Source organism: Alligator sinensis, unplaced genomic scaffold (assembly GCF_000455745.1).
Source record: "Alligator sinensis unplaced genomic scaffold, ASM45574v1 scaffold928_1, whole genome shotgun sequence".
NCBI classification, from domain to species: domain Eukaryota; kingdom Metazoa; phylum Chordata; order Crocodylia; family Alligatoridae; genus Alligator; species Alligator sinensis.
Genome location: NW_005842229.1, coordinates 286863 through 292446, shown reverse-complemented (window position 1 = coordinate 292446; position 5584 = coordinate 286863). Strand labels below are relative to the sequence as shown.

General features: G+C 40.8%; 1 protein-coding gene across 1 annotated transcript in view; it reads right to left on the bottom strand.

Annotated features, from left to right (window-relative positions):
- KIF13A (kinesin family member 13A) overlaps window positions 1-5584 on the bottom strand; it is a 187992-nt gene that overhangs the window by 151737 nt on the left and 30671 nt on the right.

Sequence of the window (5584 nt, the reverse complement as noted above, 5' to 3'; positions counted from 1 at the left end):
GGCAGGGGGTCGGACTAGATGATCTGCCCAGGTCCCTTCCGACCCTAGAAACTATGAAACCCTTCAAAAAGTCCAACCAAGAGCCCTTCAAAAAGTGCAGCAAAGTCCTTCCAAATCAGTATGATTGCTATTTACAATATAAATACATTAATGTAACTATATTACTCATCTATAATTGATTGAGTACAAAATTCTGGGTTATTTTTGGTGAAAATAGGGTATCAGGCCTTAAGTCAGGAACCAACCCCCCATTTATAACATTGTTTCCTATGGGAAAATCAGTTCAGAGTTGCAACGTTTCAACTTAAGATGCAGTTTTCAGGAACAAATTGTATCATAAGTCCAAGGACTGTCTGTACTAAGAGACAGCCAGGACCGTTAACAACAATCTTCAATGACAGTGTCTTCTCACCTCAGAGAAGTGACTATCTCCAAAGACTCATTCCTTGCACTTAAAGATGCAACTTTTATTCAGTTGCTACTTGCCTTTAAAAATCTAGGCTTCCTGGTGAGCTTCACAGGTACTTTCTTTTAAAACTTCCCCATCAGAAAAAGATCTACAATCATGGGGAAGAAATGTTAAGATGCTACATGAAAAATATATAATTTTCATCTATTAAAAATGGAACTGGATTATGAAGCTGGAAGATAATTAACTCATAAACCAGGTTTTCAGAGAGGCATATAACATTTTCTGAAGCAAGACATATTTGCACTACTGAAATACAGTATTTATTGGTGCCAGATGACTAGAAAAGGGCTAATGTGGTCCCCATTTTCAAAATAGAGAGGAAGGAGAACCCAGGAAACTACAGACCAGTTAGTCTTACCTCGATCCTGGGGAAGCTTTTTGAGAAAATTATCCTGGCACATGTCCACGAGGGGCCAGCAGGGGAGGTTATGCTTAGGGGCAACCAACATGGGTTCATTAGAGGCAGGTCCTGTCAGACCAACCTGGTGGCCTTCTATGACCAGGTCACAAAATCCTTAGATGCAGGGGTAGCACTGGATGTAGTCTTTCTGGACTACAGGAAGGCCTTCGACACTGTCGTTCACCCCATTCTCATTAAAAAACTTGGGGACTGTGGCATTGACACCTACACAGTCAAATGGGTCACTAACTGGCTGGAGGACTGCACCCAGAGAGTGGTGGTGGATGGGGAATTTTAAACCTGGAGGGATGTGGGCAGTGGGGTCCCCCAGGGCTCAGACCTCGGACCCACACTGTTCAACATCTTCATCAGTGACTTGGATGAGGGGGTAAAAAACACCCTGTTCAAACTTGCTGACGACACTAAGATGTGGGGGGATGTGGGCACGCTAGAAGGGAGAAATAGGATGCAAACAGACCTAGACAGGTTACAGGGGTGGGCGGATGAGAAAAGGATGGGTTTCAACACTGACAAGTGCAAGGTGCTGCATGTGGGGAGGAAGAACCAGCAGCATACCTACAGGCTGGGGAATACCAGACCAATGTAATCAGGGGCATAATGGTGTCAGAAGTACGGCCAGAAAAACAGCGATCCGCTGAGGCTTGGTGCGAGGTTGGGGTGTAGGGGAGGTGGAGCCCCACAGACGACCACCAGATGGACTCCACGCCGCTGAGGGACCCCAAGTGGTCGGCTCACCCCACTGACAGAACATTCAAAGTTGTGGCAGGCGAGATTGGGGGAGACCGCTCCGGGAGCAAACATCTACTCAACGGCCTGCAGGAGATCGTAGGGCGAACACCACTGGCCATCCGGGCCAAGGCTGCACATGACCAGATGTTCGAGGCCAGGCGGACACAGTATTAAAAATGGAATTTTCCCACATAATAATGGTCCCCTTTTGTCCCTCTCTACACATAATGTGACACACTGTCACTAATTTATTCTGACAACAGAATTTATAAGGCATGTGTCTTAAAACTGGCCTTTCCACTTGAGTTTGCATCATTTTATCTTATGGTATGTACAGAAATTTTTAGAAAGCCCATTTGGAAGATTAGTTTGCCAAAGGAAGAGGAAAAAGAAAGACATGCTAAACAAGTTGTTTCTTAGCCAACTAACCAGACTGCTAAAAATCACTTAAACATTAACTCAGACAGATCAGTGTTCAAAATCCATTTCCATTCAGATTACTAAAATGAATAACAGTATAGGCTATAGAACTAGTTGCTACTTAAACCTCCTGGATATTCAGACACACAGATGAACCAGACAGATTAGACATGACTGCCTGTATATAAAGCATGCATTAGCAATGTGGAAGCAAAGAAAAGGTCTTAAACAAACCATTACAAATTCTTGGATTAACACAATACAGAGACCTAGTAGAAGTCCTCCTTACAGTCTATAAACTTAACTAATGTACTGTAGGTAAATCTTTACAAAATGGGTCAACATGTCACTTGTTTTTCCTATGGAGGGAGAGAGGGAAAGGAATCCAAGCCTTTCACCCAAAAGGATCCTAAAGTATTTCAAACTCTATGATGACACCATAACAGCTGGGTATGTTATTCATCCAGACACAAAACCCTGCAAGCGGAGTATTTAAGGAAGGGCCCAAAACTCTCAAAAATCAGTCCCTCATAGATCTAAAAGGAATGCAGGCCCCATTTCTCTGGCTAGTGTTTACGGAAGTGTTCTATATTTCAGTGGGAAACAAGACTTTCCCAGTGTTGTCTATAGTCATTAAAGTTATTTTTTTATACTATTCATTACCCAAACACTAAAAAAAGGCTAATCCATTAACATTTTAAGTTGTTAGCATGTTTTGTGTGTATCAAATGGTACATACCCAAAAACGTAATTTTGTAATTCCTCACACTTGCTTATGAAAAAAGTCTATAGACTTTAAATGGAAAACTTACTAATTTCTCTTTATGTGAACAGACCATCCTATAATAGGGAATTTCTTCTTACCCACATAATAGCTCAAATAACCGCTAACAAAGACTAGTTCTCTATGAAATTATATCGTTTATAGTTATAGTTTAGAGAGCTGTATTTGCATCAAAAATGTCCACTGGCTAATATAATTTATTACAGCCACTGATAAGCTTCAAAACAAAGTAGTGATCTGTAAGTCTATATTAACTGTCACCTTTACACAGGAAGGTGAATATTACAAAAAATCTCTTGACTAGATAGCATATAAATTACTTTTAGAGATTTTGTTTACTTCAAGCAATTCCATCATCTAAGCTCCTTCATTAGCTATCCTTACTTTTTACATTTTCATTTATGATGGGGTTATTAAAAAGTAACATTTTTTGTTGGATTTCTATTTCGTTCTGATTTTTTATTTTGGTATTTAAAATAGAACATGCTTTTTTCTTTTTTAAAAATAAACACCTTTACAATGAAATCTGAATTTAATATCACATTTGTTAAGGCCTAAACTTCTAATGGCTTAAAAATTTCCAATTACAGTTAAATATACTGACTCTATGAACAGCTATAACATCTCCAACTTACAGGCTGCATGCTTTTCTGTATAAAGAAAGATAAGCATCTACCTTTGGAAGCTCAGCTTTCCAAATATGGCAGAAAAGCTCATGTGCTCCAATAAGAGCTTCATTCTGTGGAAGATCAAAGCATTGTGGTACTGGTGCAAGAGACTGGCAATGTCATCATAGGCCTTGGGCCCCAGCCAGTGACTCCAGCAGACATCACGTACGTCACTGGCATCATCCACTGAGCCCACCTGACTGGTCTCACTCTCCTATTTTAATGCAACTCCCTGACACGAGCCATAAGCAGAAAGACATCCAGTGAATTAGTAATATACCACTTACCATTTTCTAAAGAAGTAAACATGTAAACCTAATAAGAGTTAAAAAAAATAGTAAGCTGTATAATTGCTTAAGCAAACGTATGCAATTAGAGGGTACTGTTTTTGGTAGGAGAAAAAACTTACTAAATCTAGTGGAAAAGTTCTGTTTAGGTGTAAATCCACAAGGTTTAATAGTTGCAACATCCAATAAGAATATATCTTTCTTTAGCAGAAACGGAAAGTTGATTAAGGCAGATGATTTAAACCAAAGTTTTCCACTTGTGGGTTTAAATCCATCCACCCTTTTTTATGAGTCTAAATATATGGCCTTCTGCTTGACTTCTAACTCCATTAGAAAATTTTACTTCCATACATGCTTCCCAGGATTTTTTGCAGGTTTTTCTTCTATATACCACTAATTCTTGAGTCCTGTTGTTTGGCCTACAGAGTCCCAACTTGACGAAGCTTCCACGTGACATCTGTTTGGATGACTCACTGTATCGGTTAAAAACAAGACTTGAGCCAATTTTCTAGTTATTGTTCCAGCTTCCCATTAAGGATAAAGGAAAGGGTTCTACTGCTTTGGAAAGCACTTTATTAAATCCATAATGGAGAATCATCTTTTCCATCCCCCTGTTCATAATCATGTCAACAGAAGAGAACTACTCTGTGCTCTATGCACATCTACTGAATTGCGTCTAACCCAGGATTCTGTCTTTCCATGATTAACTCCGAAGGAATTAACAACCCTTGATTATGGCAATTTTAAAATTCCCCACACACAGTGAAGCCAGTACAATGCAGAACTCTTCAGGTATGTATTGGAAATTTAGAATGGAATTTTCTGACTTAAATTAAAGTTGCTATCAAAGTTGAGACTGGTAAATATGAAATGGGTGGTGTGGGGGGTGGGGGGGGGGGGGGGGGGGGGGGGGGGGGGAGGAAAGGTAATGGGTATCAGAATTAAAGTTTCTCCTGAAAGTATGGGCTAAAGTTCTGGCAAATATTCAAGTATGTAGAGATATTTATCCACTGACCTTTAAATTCCAGGAACCATCTGGAGAAGTGCTCTAAAGCAAGTTACAAAACACTGATACTCAAACAGGCATCCTGCTTTGGTTTGTGACTTTTTTTTTTTTTAATTTGGTTCAGGACTTGAAATCGCCACAAAAGTGTGACTGAAATACCTGGGAAAAATTATGAAGTATCATCAAGAAATTAAGCTAATATCTCTTGCCAGATAACCGCCAGCATATCTGTCTGCCGGCATCTTTAATTCTCAAGCTGATGTCTTATTTTCATAGATTCATAGATTGTAGAATCGGAAGGGACCACAATGGATCATTTGTGTCCGACCCCCTGCCAGGAAATAGGACCGAGGTCAGATGACCCCAGCCAGGTGACTATCTAGCCTCCCTTGAAGACCTCCAAGCTAGGTGATAGCACCACCTCTCTTGGAAGACCATTCCAGATCCTGGCCACCCTTACTGTGAAAAATTTCTTCCTAATATCTAACCTAAATCCAATCTCAACTAGTTTACACCCATTATTCCTAGTCACTCCCTGGGGCGCCTTAGTAAACAGCGCTTCCCCTATTCCCCGTTGACCTCCCCTAATAAGTTTATAGGCGGCCACAAGATCTCCCCTCAGCCGTCTCCAGTGAAGGCTGAAAAGATTCAGCGCTCTCAACCTCCCCCCGTGGGGTCTATCATGAAGGCCACTAAGCATGCAAGTGGCTCTCCTCTGGACCCTCACCACATTCCCCGCATCCCTCTTGAGGTGCAGTGTCCAAAACTGGACACAGTACTCCAACTGCGGCCTGACC